Raw genomic sequence first — 17,727 nt, 5'->3', positions numbered from 1 at the left:
AAAGCCTTCAGTTCAGGACAAATGCACCAATGAAATGTTCGCCGGCAGCGAGAGAGACAACATCCAGAGAAAACCACTGAAGGAAATCGATTTCAAGTGGATGCCTACCCGCACTTGGTGCCGTGCTTTCGCGAACACGTCTTTTGTGTTCTCATGTAAAAAGTATCATTTTGTCCGAACAGTTTGCCTGGCACAAAAGGATCTGAATTGCACTGGAGCAAGCAGGAAACACTGCGTTGCTGTGCTTGCTGGCAGGAGACTTGCAGCTTTTCTGGTGATCTAGTGGTTAGGATTCAGGCACCTTCATCTGCCGCGGCCCGGGTTCGATTCCCGGTCAGGAAACAGTGCGTTTTGGGGCTGTTTGAATTGCCGCCATACAACGCTGAAATAGCTCATTTGGGAGATCGATTAGATTTGAACATGCAGACTTTCGGATCTGGAGTCAGATGCGCTACCGCTGCGCCATGAGGTCCACAACATAAGCACGAATGTTCGTAGTTTGTATACATACACGTTCCACAAACACTGTTTCATTTCTCCTGATTCCTCAGTATCATGCACAAAAGCGCCTGATGCCCTCATTTGTTTAAAGCAACAAGCAGACACAAACACAGGTATTCATTCAAAATCTACCCGCAGGTGGCCACAGACACAATAAACAGAGCCAGAGAGACAGACAGAATCGGGAATCTCCGGGAAATAGACAAGAGATATTGACAAGGACTAAAGCGATTTGCGATCAGAAATTTGCCTGAACCCCTGTGGTTAATGAAAGGGATTTTGCTGCTTGAGTTCCTTATACGCCTTGGGCTTCTGGAGAACTTGTTTCGTAGTTTGCAGAAACGCGGCTCAGACATGCTGTTGTGACCGGGCCGGAGCCACAAGGTTCCTGACTGCAATCAGCGACAAGGCAATATTGCATCAACAGGCCCGGCTAGCTCAGTCGGTAGAGCATGAGACTCTTAATCTCAGGGTCGTGGGTTCGAGCCCCACGTTGGGCGGTAGTTATAATGTTAAACTTTTATGTTGCTTTCAAAGCGTCATTAATTAAGCGATATCCTTGTTTTGCACAATGAAAGAAATGCGAACTGAGAAAATACTGCAGATGCTGGAAATATGAATTGAAACAGAAAATGCTGGAGATACTCAGCAGGTCAGGCAGCATCAGCGAAGAGAGAAACAGAGGTAACGTTTCAAGTCGATAACCTTTCGTCAGAACTGGAAAAAAAAGGTAATGGAACAGATTTTTAAGCAGTGCAGGGGATTCAATGAGATCATGGCTGATCTCCTGCCTCAATTCCACTCCCCGGCCCTATCGCCATATCCCTTGATGCCCTTACCAGTCAGAAATCACCCACTTCTGTTTTGAATATACCCAATAACTGAGCCTCCACAGCACTCTGGGGAAGAGAATTCCAAAGATTCACCACTCTCTGTGTGAAGAAATGTCTTCTCTCAGTCCTGAATGGCCTAACCTTTATCCTGAGGCTGTGTCCGCTGGTTCTAGACTCCCCAGCCAAGGGAATCATTCTCCCAGCATCCAACCGATCAAACCCTGTAATAATTTTGCATGCTTCATGAGATCCCCTCTCATTCTTCCGAATTCAAGAGATTACAGGCCTAGTTTACTCAATCTCTTAACACAACCGCTTCCCCGAGGCATGGCTAGTTCTGGAGCACACGCTTTTAGTGCTGCAGACGGAGTGTTGTCGGAGCTCATTGCATTTGCTGTAACTAATGAGCTCAGCTGTTTCTTAATATCGCTTGGAATTAATCAAATTGAATGAAGTCTGGCTTCTCTCAGGATGGTTACAGACACTTCAGCTTTGTCTTTTGTATTCATCCATCTTTTCTGTTTATTTACTCTATCTTATCGTTTTCTTGATTTTAAAACCCTCTGTCAAATTTCCTCTTAGCCGTCTATGCTCTAAGGAGAACAGCTCCAACTTCTCTGGTCTATCCACGTAACGGCAATCGTTCATCACTGGAACCAATGCATCAATGAATTGTTCACCCAGCACCGAGAGAGACAACATCCAGAGAAAAACACAGGAGGAAATCGATTTCAAGTGGACGCCTACCCGCACTTGGTGCCGTGCTTTCGCGAACACGTCTGTTGTGTTCTCATGTAAAAAATATAATTTTGTCCGAACAGTTTGCCTGGCGCGAAAGGATCTGAATTGCAAAGGAGCAGGCATGAAAAGCTGCGTTGATGTGCTTGCTGCCAGGAGGCTGGCTGCAGCTTCCCTGGTGGTCTAGTGGTTAGGATTCGGCACTCTCACTGCCGCGGCCCGGGTTCGATTCCCGGTCAGGGAACAGTGCGTTTTGGGGCTGTTTGAATTGCCACCATGCAACGCACCCTTACGGAGCAATGCTCTGCCCCTGATTCAACTTTCCACACCGCTGCTCAACATCACTCTTCATACAGCGATATAAAATACACATCCTTGATTTCTGTAAAATGCGTGCTGTTTCAAAGTCAGCAGGAATTGATTTCTGTCAAATTTAGACTGGCTGACTTTAAATGTTGCCAACATTTAACTGCAGCTCACAGTGTCAGGGCAGTCACGGTTTTCATCAGTCTTCTGTGTATCTTCTTGCCCACTGCATCTCCCTAACAAACTTAGCTTATCAAAGGCACGGCAATCGATTCATTCATTGCCAGTGTGAAAAATGCAAATTTTGAAACTTACCAACTTGTGCAAGCCTGGAATCAGAGAGTCCGTGGCCCGTGATAACTTGAGCATTAAGATGTTCATTAGCCCTTCCTGTATTGCTCAGTAGCCCACTGTGTGAGGAATTAAGAACCACGGGCATTTTCACTTCTGTGTCGGGCTCAGCACCATACCTGCAGCTGAAGATTGAACTTGATTTGGCTCGTGATCAGTGCGGCTCAGTGAGACTTCGGCCCATCTCTCCCTTCACAACCCATCAGTGTGGAGAAAAGAACAGGGAATTTTACACGTGTTGTGCTCTGTAACTTTATTTGAACATGTCATTGCATTTCACGCTTTGTCCAACACGGTGAGGTCCCCCGTGCTGTGTCAGCATTGTATCTTTATCAACGCTGCAGCTTTACATTAACACAACCTGAGCTCCGAGATCTGGTCGGGTCACATTGCCCGAAGTGAGGAATGAGCGAGAGGGGCAATTCCACCCGGGGATAGAAAATCCGCCAGAAGAACGACAGAATACAGTCTTGAATGTGAAGCCAAAATAGCTCAGTTGGGAGAGCGATAGACTGAAGATTTAAAGGTCCCTGGTTCGATCCCGGGTTTCGGCAGATTTTAGTTAGTTTCTGTCTCCTTCACTACAAGAGGAGCGAATGAAGAGAAATTTTACGCTCCTGATGCCGCGTTTCCTAAACGAATGGGAGTGAAACCACATCGGACATGCTGGATCCGGCTCCAACCGTCCGCTGCAGGTTCGAATCCAGTCGGGGTCCCGCCGTCTGCTTTTATACCGGAACAGTATTTGTGGGAGGGGCTGTGGTGCGATAGTAAATTTTAGAATGAGGTTTGTTAGACCATAGAGCTGCCTTTCTGTTAGTTTCGATTTACACTCTGCCCAGTTGTATATACGAACAGTTAACAATGTTTAACCGATGCAGTGTGTTCAATGATTGTGCAGTAACTCGGTCACCCAGTGTGAGGCTGAAAGACAATCTCGCAGCCTGGGTTCGAGCCTGGCCAACGAGAGCGTTGTGGCCGGGTAGCTCAGTTGGTGAAAGCCTGGTGCTAATAACGACAAGGTCGCGATTTCGATCCCCGTACTGGCCATCAGGATGTTTTCATAATTTTACGCTTTTCCCGCACATTTCAAATACAAACTTTATAAGGAAGCCAATGCACACAGACTCTCATGGGGGATTTATTTGGATAACATCCATTGCACCTTTGCCACCGGGGCTGAGAGACACATCTTTCTGTTTATTTGTCTTTCTGGGTTTGCTGTTGAATGTTGAACAGGCGGCCTGTTCCCGATAAGGGTAACAGGCAGGTAATAGACAGACAGAGCAGCTCTGACCACGCGAGATGGGCAAAAGCCTTCAGTTCAGGACAAATGCATCAATGAAATGTTCGCCGGCACCGAGAGAGACAACATCCAGAGAAAACCACTGAAGGAAATCGATTTCAAGTGGATGCCTACCCGCACTTGGTGCCGTGCTTTCGCGAACACGTCTTTTGTGTTCTCATGTAAAAAGTATCATTTTGTCCGAACAGTTTGCCTGGCACAAAAGGATCTGAATTGCACTGGAGCAAGCAGGAAACACTGCGTTGCTGTGCTTGCTGGCAGGAGACTTGCAGCTTTTCTGGTGATCTAGTGGTTAGGATTCAGGCACCTTCATCTGCCGCGGCCCGGGTTCGATTCCCGGTCAGGAAACAGTGCGTTTTGGGGCTGTTTGAATTGCCGCCATACAACGCTGAAATAGCTCATTTGGGAGATCGATTAGATTTGAACATGCAGACTTTCGGATCTGGAGTCAGATGCGCTACCGCTGCGCCATGAGGTCCACAACATAAGCACGAATGTTCGTAGTTTGTATACATACACGTTCCACAAACACTGTTTCATTCCTCCTGCCTTCTCCTGATTCCTCAGTATCATGCACAAAAGCGCCTGATGCCCTCATTTGTTTAAAGCAACAAGCAGACACAAACACAGGTATTCATTCAAAATCTACCCGCAGGTGGCCACAGACACAATAAACAGAGCCAGAGAGACAGACAGAATCGGGAATCTCCGGGAAATAGACAAGAGATATTGACAAGGACTAAAGCGATTTGCGATCAGAAATTTGCCTGAACCCCTGTGGTTAATGAAAGGGATTTTGCTGCTTGAGTTCCTTATACGCCTTGGGCTTCTGGAGAACTTGTTTCGTAGTTTGCAGAAACGCGGCTCAGACATGCTGTTGTGACCGGGCCGGAGCCACAAGGTTCCTGACTGCAATCAGCGACAAGGCAATATGGCATCAACAGGCCCGGCTAGCTCAGTCGGTAGAGCATGAGACTCTTAATCTCAGGGTCGTGGGTTCGAGCCCCACGTTGGGCGGTAGTTATAATGTTAAACTTTTATGTTGCTTTCAAAGCGTCATTAATTAAGCGATATCCTTGTTTTGCACAATGAAAGAAATGCGAACTGAGAAAATACTGCAGATGCTGGAAATATGAATTGAAACAGAAAATGCTGGAGATGGTCAGGCAGCATCAGCGAAGAGAGAAACAGAGGTAACGTTTCAAGTCGATAACCTTTCGTCAGAACTGGAAAAAAAAGGTAATGGAACAGATTTTTAAGCAGTGCAGGGGATTCAATGAGATCATGGCTGATCTCCTGCCTCAATTCCACTCCCCGGCCCTATCGCCATATCCCTTGATGCCCTTACCAGTCAGAAATTACCCACTTCTGTTTTGAATATACCCAATAACTGAGCCTCCACAGCACTCTGGGGAAGAGAATTCCAAAGATTCACCACTCTCTGTGTGAAGAAATGTCTTCTCTCAGTCCTGAATGGCCTAACCTTTATCCTGAGGCTGTGTCCGCTGGTTCTAGACTCCCCAGCCAAGGGAATCATTCTCCCAGCATCCAACCGATCAAACCCTGTAATAATTTTGCATGCTTCATGAGATCCCCTCTCATTCTTCCGAATTCAAGAGATTACAGGCCTAGTTTACTCAATCTCTTAACACAACCGCTTCCCCGAGGCATGGCTAGTTCTGGAGCACACGCTTTTAGTGCTGCAGACGGAGTGTTGTCGGAGCTCATTGCATTTGCTGTAACTAATGAGCTCAGCTGTTTCTTAATATCGCTTGGAATTAATCAAATTGAATGAAGTCTGGCTTCTCTCAGGATGGTTACAGACACTTCAGCTTTGTCTTTTGTATTCATCCATCTTTTCTGTTTATTTACTCTATCTTATCGTTTTCTTGATTTTAAAACCCTCTGTCAAATTTCCTCTTAGCCGTCTATGCTCTAAGGAGAACAGCTCCAACTTCTCTGGTCTATCCACGTAACGGCAATCGTTCATCACTGGAACCAATGCATCAATGAATTGTTCACCCAGCACCGAGAGAGACAACATCCAGAGAAAAACACAGGAGGAAATCGATTTCAAGTGGACGCCTACCCGCACTTGGTGCCGTGCTTTCGCGAACACGTCTGTTGTGTTCTCATGTAAAAAATATAATTTTGTCCGAACAGTTTGCCTGGCGCGAAAGGATCTGAATTGCAAAGGAGCAGGCATGAAAAGCTGCGTTGATGTGCTTGCTGCCAGGAGGCTGGCTGCAGCTTCCCTGGTGGTCTAGTGGTTAGGATTCGGCACTCTCACTGCCGCGGCCCGGGTTCGATTCCCGGTCAGGGAACAGTGCGTTTTGGGGCTGTTTGAATTGCCACCATGCAACGCACCCTTACGGAGCAATGCTCTGCCCCTGATTCAACTTTCCACACCGCTGCTCAACATCACTCTTCATACAGCGATATAAAATACACATCCTTGATTTCTGTAAAATGCGTGCTGTTTCAAAGTCAGCAGGAATTGATTTCTGTCAAATTTAGACTGGCTGACTTTAAATGTTGCCAACATTTAACTGCAGCTCACAGTGTCAGGGCAGTCACGGTTTTCATCAGTCTTCTGTGTATCTTCTTGCCCACTGCATCTCCCTAACAAACTTAGCTTATCAAAGGCACGGCAATCGATTCATTCATTGCCAGTGTGAAAAATGCAAATTTTGAAACTTACCAACTTGTGCAAGCCTGGAATCAGAGAGTCCGTGGCCCGTGATAACTTGAGCATTAAGATGTTCATTAGCCCTTCCTGTATTGCTCAGTAGCCCACTGTGTGAGGAATTAAGAACCACGGGCATTTTCACTTCTGTGTCGGGCTCAGCACCATACCTGCAGCTGAAGATTGAACTTGATTTGGCTCGTGATCAGTGCGGCTCAGTGAGACTTCGGCCCATCTCTCCCTTCACAACCCATCAGTGTGGAGAAAAGAACAGGGAATTTTACACGTGTTGTGCTCTGTAACTTTATTTGAACATGTCATTGCATTTCACGCTTTGTCCAACACGGTGAGGTCCCCCGTGCTGTGTCAGCATTGTATCTTTATCAACGCTGCAGCTTTACATTAACACAACCTGAGCTCCGAGATCTGGTCGGGTCACATTGCCCGAAGTGAGGAATGAGCGAGAGGGGCAATTCCACCCGGGGATAGAAAATCCGCCAGAAGAACGACAGAATACAGTCTTGAATGTGAAGCCAAAATAGCTCAGTTGGGAGAGCGATAGACTGAAGATTTAAAGGTCCCTGGTTCGATCCCGGGTTTCGGCAGATTTTAGTTAGTTTCTGTCTCCTTCACTACAAGAGGAGCGAATGAAGAGAAATTTTACGCTCCTGATGCCGCGTTTCCTAAACGAATGGGAGTGAAACCACATCGGACATGCTGGATCCGGCTCCAACCGTCCGCTGCAGGTTCGAATCCAGTCGGGGTCCCGCCGTCTGCTTTTATACCGGAACAGTATTTGTGGGAGGGGCTGTGGTGCGATAGTAAATTTTAGAATGAGGTTTGTTAGACCATAGAGCTGCCTTTCTGTTAGTTTCGATTTACACTCTGCCCAGTTGTATATACGAACAGTTAACAATGTTTAACCGATGCAGTGTGTTCAATGATTGTGCAGTAACTCGGTCACCCAGTGTGAGGCTGAAAGACAATCTCGCAGCCTGGGTTCGAGCCTGGCCAACGAGAGCGTTGTGGCCGGGTAGCTCAGTTGGTGAAAGCCTGGTGCTAATAACGACAAGGTCGCGATTTCGATCCCCGTACTGGCCATCAGGATGTTTTCATAATTTTACGCTTTTCCCGCACATTTCAAATACAAACTTTATAAGGAAGCCAATGCACACAGACTCTCATGGGGGATTTATTTGGATAACATCCATTGCACCTTTGCCACCGGGGCTGAGAGACACATCTTTCTGTTTATTTGTCTTTCTGGGTTTGCTGTTGAATGTTGAACAGGCGGCCTGTTCCCGATAAGGGTAACAGGCAGGTAATAGACAGACAGAGCAGCTCTGACCACGCGAGATGGGCAAAAGCCTTCAGTTCAGGACAAATGCATCAATGAAATGTTCGCCGGCACCGAGAGAGACAACATCCAGAGAAAACCACTGAAGGAAATCGATTTCAAGTGGATGCCTACCCGCACTTGGTGCCGTGCTTTCGCGAACACGTCTTTTGTGTTCTCATGTAAAAAGTATCATTTTGTCCGAACAGTTTGCCTGGCACAAAAGGATCTGAATTGCACTGGAGCAAGCAGGAAACACTGCGTTGCTGTGCTTGCTGGCAGGAGACTTGCAGCTTTTCTGGTGATCTAGTGGTTAGGATTCAGGCACCTTCATCTGCCGCGGCCCGGGTTCGATTCCCGGTCAGGAAACAGTGCGTTTTGGGGCTGTTTGAATTGCCGCCATACAACGCTGAAATAGCTCATTTGGGAGATCGATTAGATTTGAACATGCAGACTTTCGGATCTGGAGTCAGATGCGCTACCGCTGCGCCATGAGGTCCACAACATAAGCACGAATGTTCGTAGTTTGTATACATACACGTTCCACAAACACTGTTTCATTCCTCCTGCCTTCTCCTGATTCCTCAGTATCATGCACAAAAGCGCCTGATGCCCTCATTTGTTTAAAGCAACAAGCAGACACAAACACAGGTATTCATTCAAAATCTACCCGCAGGTGGCCACAGACACAATAAACAGAGCCAGAGAGACAGACAGAATCGGGAATCTCCGGGAAATAGACAAGAGATATTGACAAGGACTAAAGCGATTTGCGATCAGAAATTTGCCTGAACCCCTGTGGTTAATGAAAGGGATTTTGCTGCTTGAGTTCCTTATACGCCTTGGGCTTCTGGAGAACTTGTTTCGTAGTTTGCAGAAACGCGGCTCAGACATGCTGTTGTGACCGGGCCGGAGCCACAAGGTTCCTGACTGCAATCAGCGACAAGGCAATATGGCATCAACAGGCCCGGCTAGCTCAGTCGGTAGAGCATGAGACTCTTAATCTCAGGGTCGTGGGTTCGAGCCCCACGTTGGGCGGTAGTTATAATGTTAAACTTTTATGTTGCTTTCAAAGCGTCATTAATTAAGCGATATCCTTGTTTTGCACAATGAAAGAAATGCGAACTGAGAAAATACTGCAGATGCTGGAAATATGAATTGAAACAGAAAATGCTGGAGATGGTCAGGCAGCATCAGCGAAGAGAGAAACAGAGGTAACGTTTCAAGTCGATAACCTTTCGTCAGAACTGGAAAAAAAAGGTAATGGAACAGATTTTTAAGCAGTGCAGGGGATTCAATGAGATCATGGCTGATCTCCTGCCTCAATTCCACTCCCCGGCCCTATCGCCATATCCCTTGATGCCCTTACCAGTCAGAAATCACCCACTTCTGTTTTGAATATACCCAATAACTGAGCCTCCACAGCACTCTGGGGAAGAGAATTCCAAAGATTCACCACTCTCTGTGTGAAGAAATGTCTTCTCTCAGTCCTGAATGGCCTAACCTTTATCCTGAGGCTGTGTCCGCTGGTTCTAGACTCCCCAGCCAAGGGAATCATTCTCCCAGCATCCAACCGATCAAACCCTGTAATAATTTTGCATGCTTCATGAGATCCCCTCTCATTCTTCCGAATTCAAGAGATTACAGGCCTAGTTTACTCAATCTCTTAACACAACCGCTTCCCCGAGGCATGGCTAGTTCTGGAGCACACGCTTTTAGTGCTGCAGACGGAGTGTTGTCGGAGCTCATTGCATTTGCTGTAACTAATGAGCTCAGCTGTTTCTTAATATCGCTTGGAATTAATCAAATTGAATGAAGTCTGGCTTCTCTCAGGATGGTTACAGACACTTCAGCTTTGTCTTTTGTATTCATCCATCTTTTCTGTTTATTTACTCTATCTTATCGTTTTCTTGATTTTAAAACCCTCTGTCAAATTTCCTCTTAGCCGTCTATGCTCTAAGGAGAACAGCTCCAACTTCTCTGGTCTATCCACGTAACGGCAATCGTTCATCACTGGAACCAATGCATCAATGAATTGTTCACCCAGCACCGAGAGAGACAACATCCAGAGAAAAACACAGGAGGAAATCGATTTCAAGTGGATGCCTACCCGCACTTGGTGCCGTGCTTTCGCGAACACGTCTGTTGTGTTCTCATGTAAAAAATATAATTTTGTCCGAACAGTTTGCCTGGCGCGAAAGGATCTGAATTGCAAAGGAGCAGGCATGAAAAGCTGCGTTGATGTGCTTGCTGCCAGGAGGCTGGCTGCAGCTTCCCTGGTGGTCTAGTGGTTAGGATTCGGCACTCTCACTGCCGCGGCCCGGGTTCGATTCCCGGTCAGGGAACAGTGCGTTTTGGGGCTGTTTGAATTGCCACCATGCAATGCACCCTTACGGAGCAATGCTCCGCCCCTGATTCAACTTTCCACACCTCTGCTCAACATCACTCTTCATACAGCGATATAAAATACACATCCTTGATTTCTGTAAAATGCGTGCTGTTTCAAAGTCAGCAGGAATTGATTTCTGTCAAATTTAGACTGGCTGACTTTAAATGTTGCCAACATTTAACTGCAGCTCACAGTGTCAGGGCAGTCACGGTTTTCATCAGTCTTCTGTGTATCTTCTTGCCCACTGCATCTCCCTAACAAACTTAGCTTATCAAAGACACGGCAATCGATTCATTCATTGCCAATGTGAAAAATGCAAATTTTGAAACTTACCAACTTGTGCAAGCCTGGAATCAGAGAGTCCGTGGCCCGTGATAACTTGAGCATTAAGATGTTCATTAGCCCTTCCTGTATTGCTCAGTAGCCCACTGTGTGAGGAATTAAGAACCACGGGCATTTTCACTTCTGTGTCGGGCTCAGCACCATAGCTGAAGATTGAACTTGATTTGGCTCGTGATCAGTGCGGCTCAGTGAGACTTCGGCCCGTCTCTCCCTTCACAACCCATCAGTGTGGAGAAAAGAACAGGGAATTTTACACATGTGTTGTGCTCTGTAACTTTATTTGAACATGTCATTGCATTTCACGCTGTGTCCAACACGGTGAGGTCCCCCGTGCTGTGTCAGCATTGTATCTTTATCAATGCTGCAGCTTTACATTAACACAACCTGAGCTCCGAGATCTGGTCGGGTCACATTGCCCGAAGTGAGGAATGAGCGAGAGGGGCAATTCCACCCGGGGATAGAAAATCCGCCAGAAGAACGACAGAATACAGTCTTGAATGTGAAGCCAAAATAGCTCAGTTGGGAGAGCGATAGACTGAAGATTTAAAGGTCCCTGGTTCGATCCCGGGTTTCGACAGATTTTAGTTAGTTTCTGTCTCCTTCACTACAAGAGGAGCGAATGAAGAGAAATTTTACGCCCCTGATGCCGCGTTTCCTAAACGAATGGGAGTGAAACCACATCGGACATGCTGGATCCGGCTCCAACCGTCCGCTGCAGGTTCGAATCCAGTCGGGGTCCCGCCGTCTGCTTTTATACCGGAACAGTATTTGTGGGAGGGGCTGTGGTGGGATAGTAAATTTTAGAATGAGGTTTGTTAGACCATAGAGCTGCCTTTCTGTTAGTTTCGATTTACACTCTGCCCAGTTGTATATACGAACAGTTAACAATGTTTAACCGATGCAGTGTGTTCAATGATTGTGCAGTAACTCGGTCACCCAGTGTGAGGCTGAAAGACAATCTCGCAGCCTGGGTTCGAGCCTGGCCAACGAGAGCGTTGTGGCCGGGTAGCTCATGTTGGTGAAAGCCTGGTGCTAATAACGACAAGGTCGCGATTTCGATCCCCGTACTGGCCATCAGGATGTTTTCATAATTTTACGCTTTTCCCGCACATTTCAAATACAAACTTTATAAGGAAGCCAATGCACACAGACTCTCATGGGGGATTTATTTGGATAACATCCATTGCACCTTTGCCACCGGGGCTGAGAGACACATCTTTCTGTTTATTTGTCTTTCTGGGTTTGCTGTTGAATGTTGAACAGGCGGCCTGTTCCCGATAAGGGTAACAGGCAGGTAATAGACAGACAGAGCAGCTCTGACCACGCGAGATGGGCAAAAGCCTTCAGTTCAGGACAAATGCATCAATGAAATGTTCGCCGGCACCGAGAGAGACAACATCCAGAGAAAACCACTGAAGGAAATCGATTTCAAGTGGATGCCTACCCGCACTTGGTGCCGTGCTTTCGCGAACACGTATTTTGTGTTCTCATGTAAAAAGTATCATTTTGTCCGAACAGTTTGCCTGGCACAAAAGGATCTGAATTGCACTGGAGCAAGCAGGAAACACTGCGTTGCTGTGCTTGCTGGCAGGAGACTTGCAGCTTTTCTGGTGATCTAGTGGTTAGGATTCAGGCACCTTCATCTGCCGCGGCCCGGGTTCGATTCCCGGTCAGGAAACAGTGCGTTTTGGGGCTGTTTGAATTGCCGCCATACAACGCTGAAATAGCTCATTTGGGAGATCGATTAGATTTGAACATGCAGACTTTCGGATCTGGAGTCAGATGCGCTACCGCTGCGCCATGAGGTCCACAACATAAGCACGAATGTTCGTAGTTTGTATACATACACGTTCCACAAACACTGTTTCATTCCTCCTGCCTTCTCCTGATTCCTCAGTATCATGCACAAAAGCGCCTGATGCCCTCATTTGTTTAAAGCAACAAGCAGACACAAACACAGGTATTCATTCAAAATCTACCCGCAGGTGGCCACAGACACAATAAACAGAGCCAGAGAGACAGACAGAATCGGGAATCTCCGGGAAATAGACAAGAGATATTGACAAGGACTAAAGCGATTTGCGATCAGAAATTTGCCTGAACCCCTGTGGTTAATGAAAGGGATTTTGCTGCTTGAGTTCCTTATACGCCTTGGGCTTCTGGAGAACTTGTTTCGTAGTTTGCAGAAACGCGGCTCAGACATGCTGTTGTGACCGGGCCGGAGCCACAAGGTTCCTGACTGCAATCAGCGACAAGGCAATATTGCATCAACAGGCCCGGCTAGCTCAGTCGGTAGAGCATGAGACTCTTAATCTCAGGGTCGTGGGTTCGAGCCCCACGTTGGGCGGTAGTTATAATGTTAAACTTTTATGTTGCTTTCAAAGCGTCATTAATTAAGCGATATCCTTGTTTTGCACAATGAAAGAAATGCGAACTGAGAAAATACTGCAGATGCTGGAAATATGAATTGAAACAGAAAATGCTGGAGATACTCAGCAGGTCAGGCAGCATCAGCGAAGAGAGAAACAGAGGTAACGTTTCAAGTCGATAACCTTTCGTCAGAACTGGAAAAAAAAGGTAATGGAACAGATTTTTAAGCAGTGCAGGGGATTCAATGAGATCATGGCTGATCTCCTGCCTCAATTCCACTCCCCGGCCCTATCGCCATATCCCTTGATGCCCTTACCAGTCAGAAATCACCCACTTCTGTTTTGAATATACCCAATAACTGAGCCTCCACAGCACTCTGGGGAAGAGAATTCCAAAGATTCACCACTCTCTGTGTGAAGAAATGTCTTCTCTCAGTCCTGAATGGCCTAACCTTTATCCTGAGGCTGTGTCCGCTGGTTCTAGACTCCCCAGCCAAGGGAATCATTCTCCCAGCATCCAACCGATCAAACCCTGTAATAATTTTGCATGCTTCATGAGATCCCCTCTCATTCTTCCGAATTCAAGAGATTACAGGCCTAGTTTACTCAATCTCTTAACACAACCGCTTCCCCGAGGCATGGCTAGTTCTGGAGCACACGCTTTTAGTGCTGCAGACGGAGTGTTGTCGGAGCTCATTGCATTTGCTGTAACTAATGAGCTCAGCTGTTTCTTAATATCGCTTGGAATTAATCAAATTGAATGAAGTCTGGCTTCTCTCAGGATGGTTACAGACACTTCAGCTTTGTCTTTTGTATTCATCCATCTTTTCTGTTTATTTACTCTATCTTATCGTTTTCTTGATTTTAAAACCCTCTGTCAAATTTCCTCTTAGCCGTCTATGCTCTAAGGAGAACAGCTCCAACTTCTCTGGTCTATCCACGTAACGGCAATCGTTCATCACTGGAACCAATGCATCAATGAATTGTTCACCCAGCACCGAGAGAGACAACATCCAGAGAAAAACACAGGAGGAAATCGATTTCAAGTGGACGCCTACCCGCACTTGGTGCCGTGCTTTCGCGAACACGTCTGTTGTGTTCTCATGTAAAAAATATAATTTTGTCCGAACAGTTTGCCTGGCGCGAAAGGATCTGAATTGCAAAGGAGCAGGCATGAAAAGCTGCGTTGATGTGCTTGCTGCCAGGAGGCTGGCTGCAGCTTCCCTGGTGGTCTAGTGGTTAGGATTCGGCACTCTCACTGCCGCGGCCCGGGTTCGATTCCCGGTCAGGGAACAGTGCGTTTTGGGGCTGTTTGAATTGCCACCATGCAACGCACCCTTACGGAGCAATGCTCTGCCCCTGATTCAACTTTCCACACCGCTGCTCAACATCACTCTTCATACAGCGATATAAAATACACATCCTTGATTTCTGTAAAATGCGTGCTGTTTCAAAGTCAGCAGGAATTGATTTCTGTCAAATTTAGACTGGCTGACTTTAAATGTTGCCAACATTTAACTGCAGCTCACAGTGTCAGGGCAGTCACGGTTTTCATCAGTCTTCTGTGTATCTTCTTGCCCACTGCATCTCCCTAACAAACTTAGCTTATCAAAGGCACGGCAATCGATTCATTCATTGCCAGTGTGAAAAATGCAAATTTTGAAACTTACCAACTTGTGCAAGCCTGGAATCAGAGAGTCCGTGGCCCGTGATAACTTGAGCATTAAGATGTTCATTAGCCCTTCCTGTATTGCTCAGTAGCCCACTGTGTGAGGAATTAAGAACCACGGGCATTTTCACTTCTGTGTCGGGCTCAGCACCATACCTGCAGCTGAAGATTGAACTTGATTTGGCTCGTGATCAGTGCGGCTCAGTGAGACTTCGGCCCGTCTCTCCCTTCACAACCCATCAGTGTGGAGAAAAGAACAGGGAATTTTACACATGTGTTGTGCTCTGTAACTTTATTTGAACATGTCATTGCATTTCACGCTGTGTCCAACACGGTGAGGTCCCCCGTGCTGTGTCAGCATTGTATCTTTATCAACGCTGCAGCTTTACATTAACACAACCTGAGCTCCGAGATCTGGTCGGGTCACATTGCCCGAAGTGAGGAATGAGCGAGAGGGGCAATTCCACCCGGGGATAGAAAATCCGCCAGAAGAACGACAGAATACAGTCTTGAATGTGAAGCCAAAATAGCTCAGTTGGGAGAGCGATAGACTGAAGATTTAAAGGTCCCTGGTTCGATCCCGGGTTTCGGCAGATTTTAGTTAGTTTCTGTCTCCTTCACTACAAGAGGAGCGAATGAAGAGAAATTTTACGCTCCTGATGCCGCGTTTCCTAAACGAATGGGAGTGAAACCACATCGGACATGCTGGATCCGGCTCCAACCGTCCGCTGCAGGTTCGAATCCAGTCGGGGTCCCGCCGTCTGCTTTTATACCGGAACAGTATTTGTGGGAGGGGCTGTGGTGCGATAGTAAATTTTAGAATGAGGTTTGTTAGACCATAGAGCTGCCTTTCTGTTAGTTTCGATTTACACTCTGCCCAGTTGTATATACGAACAGTTAACAATGTTTAACCGATGCAGTGTGTTCAATGATTGTGCAGTAACTCGGTCACCCAGTGTGAGGCTGAAAGACAATCTCGCAGCCTGGGTTCGAGCCTGGCCAACGAGAGCGTTGTGGCCGGGTAGCTCAGTTGGTGAAAGCCTGGTGCTAATAACGACAAGGTCGCGATTTCGATCCCCGTACTGGCCATCAGGATGTTTTCATAATTTTACGCTTTTCCCGCACATTTCAAATACAAACTTTATAAGGAAGCCAATGCACACAGACTCTCATGGGGGATTTATTTGGATAACATCCATTGCACCTTTGCCACCGGGGCTGAGAGACACATCTTTCTGTTTATTTGTCTTTCTGGGTTTGCTGTTGAATGTTGAACAGGCGGCCTGTTCCCGATAAGGGTAACAGGCAGGTAATAGACAGACAGAGCAGCTCTGACCACGCGAGATGGGCAAAAGCCTTCAGTTCAGGACAAATGCATCAATGAAATGTTCGCCGGCACCGAGAGAGACAACATCCAGAGAAAACCACTGAAGGAAATCGATTTCAAGTGGATGCCTACCCGCACTTGGTGCCGTGCTTTCGCGAACACGTCTTTTGTGTTCTCATGTAAAAAGTATCATTTTGTCCGAACAGTTTGCCTGGCACAAAAGGATCTGAATTGCACTGGAGCAAGCAGGAAACACTGCGTTGCTGTGCTTGCTGGCAGGAGACTTGCAGCTTTTCTGGTGATCTAGTGGTTAGGATTCAGGCACCTTCATCTGCCGCGGCCCGGGTTCGATTCCCGGTCAGGAAACAGTGCGTTTTGGGGCTGTTTGAATTGCCGCCATACAACGCTGAAATAGCTCATTTGGGAGATCGATTAGATTTGAACATGCAGACTTTCGGATCTGGAGTCAGATGCGCTACCGCTGCGCCATGAGGTCCACAACATAAGCACGAATGTTCGTAGTTTGTATACATACACGTTCCACAAACACTGTTTCATTCCTCCTGCCTTCTCCTGATTCCTCAGTATCATGCACAAAAGCGCCTGATGCCCTCATTTGTTTAAAGCAACAAGCAGACACAAACACAGGTATTCATTCAAAATCTACCCGCAGGTGGCCACAGACACAATAAACAGAGCCAGAGAGACAGACAGAATCGGGAATCTCCGGGAAATAGACAAGAGATATTGACAAGGACTAAAGCGATTTGCGATCAGAAATTTGCCTGAACCCCTGTGGTTAATGAAAGGGATTTTGCTGCTTGAGTTCCTTATACGCCTTGGGCTTCTGGAGAACTTGTTTCGTAGTTTGCAGAAACGCGGCTCAGACATGCTGTTGTGACCGGGCCGGAGCCACAAGGTTCCTGACTGCAATCAGCGACAAGGCAATATGGCATCAACAGGCCCGGCTAGCTCAGTCGGTAGAGCATGAGACTCTTAATCTCAGGGTCGTGGGTTCGAGCCCCACGTTGGGCGGTAGTTATAATGTTAAACTTTTATGTTGCTTTCAAAGCGTCATTAATTAAGCGATATCCTTGTTTTGCACAATGAAAGAAATGCGAACTGAGAAAATACTGCAGATGCTGGAAATATGAATTGAAACAGAAAATGCTGGAGATGGTCAGGCAGCATCAGCGAAGAGAGAAACAGAGGTAACGTTTCAAGTCGATAACCTTTCGTCAGAACTGGAAAAAAAAGGTAATGGAACAGATTTTTAAGCAGTGCAGGGGATTCAATGAGATCATGGCTGATCTCCTGCCTCAATTCCACTCCCCGGCCCTATCGCCATATCCCTTGATGCCCTTACCAGTCAGAAATCACCCACTTCTGTTTTGAATATACCCAATAACTGAGCCTCCACAGCACTCTGGGGAAGAGAATTCCAAAGATTCACCACTCTCTGTGTGAAGAAATGTCTTCTCTCAGTCCTGAATGGCCTAACCTTTATCCTGAGGCTGTGTCCGCTGGTTCTAGACTCCCCAGCCAAGGGAATCATTCTCCCAGCATCCAACCGA

At 46.8% G+C, this 17,727-nt stretch overlaps 12 non-coding genes across 12 annotated transcripts; all 12 read left to right on the top strand.

Moving 5' to 3' along the window:
- Nucleotides 1-928: 928 nt before the first annotated feature.
- trnak-cuu (transfer RNA lysine (anticodon CUU)) lies at nucleotides 929-1,001 on the top strand. Its single transcript has one exon. It is a non-coding gene; the product is annotated as a tRNA-Lys (tRNA).
- A 1,243-nt stretch (nucleotides 1,002-2,244) lies between these two features.
- Nucleotides 2,245-2,316, top strand: trnae-cuc (transfer RNA glutamic acid (anticodon CUC)). The gene has a single exon. It is a non-coding gene; the product is annotated as a tRNA-Glu (tRNA).
- An 894-nt stretch (nucleotides 2,317-3,210) lies between these two features.
- trnaf-gaa (transfer RNA phenylalanine (anticodon GAA)) lies at nucleotides 3,211-3,283 on the top strand. Its single transcript has one exon. It is a non-coding gene; the product is annotated as a tRNA-Phe (tRNA).
- Nucleotides 3,284-4,979: 1,696 nt separating this feature from the next.
- Nucleotides 4,980-5,052, top strand: trnak-cuu (transfer RNA lysine (anticodon CUU)). The gene has a single exon. It is a non-coding gene; the product is annotated as a tRNA-Lys (tRNA).
- Nucleotides 5,053-6,287: 1,235 nt separating this feature from the next.
- Nucleotides 6,288-6,359, top strand: trnae-cuc (transfer RNA glutamic acid (anticodon CUC)). Its single transcript has one exon. It is a non-coding gene; the product is annotated as a tRNA-Glu (tRNA).
- An 894-nt stretch (nucleotides 6,360-7,253) lies between these two features.
- Nucleotides 7,254-7,326, top strand: trnaf-gaa (transfer RNA phenylalanine (anticodon GAA)). Its single transcript has one exon. It is a non-coding gene; the product is annotated as a tRNA-Phe (tRNA).
- A 1,696-nt stretch (nucleotides 7,327-9,022) lies between these two features.
- Nucleotides 9,023-9,095, top strand: trnak-cuu (transfer RNA lysine (anticodon CUU)). The gene has a single exon. It is a non-coding gene; the product is annotated as a tRNA-Lys (tRNA).
- Nucleotides 9,096-10,330: 1,235 nt separating this feature from the next.
- trnae-cuc (transfer RNA glutamic acid (anticodon CUC)) lies at nucleotides 10,331-10,402 on the top strand. Its single transcript has one exon. It is a non-coding gene; the product is annotated as a tRNA-Glu (tRNA).
- Nucleotides 10,403-13,062: 2,660 nt separating this feature from the next.
- On the top strand, nucleotides 13,063-13,135 carry trnak-cuu (transfer RNA lysine (anticodon CUU)). Its single transcript has one exon. It is a non-coding gene; the product is annotated as a tRNA-Lys (tRNA).
- Nucleotides 13,136-14,378: 1,243 nt separating this feature from the next.
- trnae-cuc (transfer RNA glutamic acid (anticodon CUC)) lies at nucleotides 14,379-14,450 on the top strand. The gene has a single exon. It is a non-coding gene; the product is annotated as a tRNA-Glu (tRNA).
- An 896-nt stretch (nucleotides 14,451-15,346) lies between these two features.
- trnaf-gaa (transfer RNA phenylalanine (anticodon GAA)) lies at nucleotides 15,347-15,419 on the top strand. Its single transcript has one exon. It is a non-coding gene; the product is annotated as a tRNA-Phe (tRNA).
- Nucleotides 15,420-17,115: 1,696 nt separating this feature from the next.
- Nucleotides 17,116-17,188, top strand: trnak-cuu (transfer RNA lysine (anticodon CUU)). Its single transcript has one exon. It is a non-coding gene; the product is annotated as a tRNA-Lys (tRNA).
- The last annotated feature ends 539 nt before the right edge of the window (nucleotides 17,189-17,727 follow it).

This window comes from Somniosus microcephalus, unplaced genomic scaffold, assembly GCF_052327205.1.
Source record: "Somniosus microcephalus isolate GS21.2 unplaced genomic scaffold, FLI_Smic_1.0 unresolved_chr4, whole genome shotgun sequence".
Lineage (NCBI taxonomy): Eukaryota > Metazoa > Chordata > Chondrichthyes > Squaliformes > Somniosidae > Somniosus > Somniosus microcephalus.
Note: the sequence above shows the minus strand (reverse complement) of the source record. Positions and strands in the feature narration are given on the sequence as shown.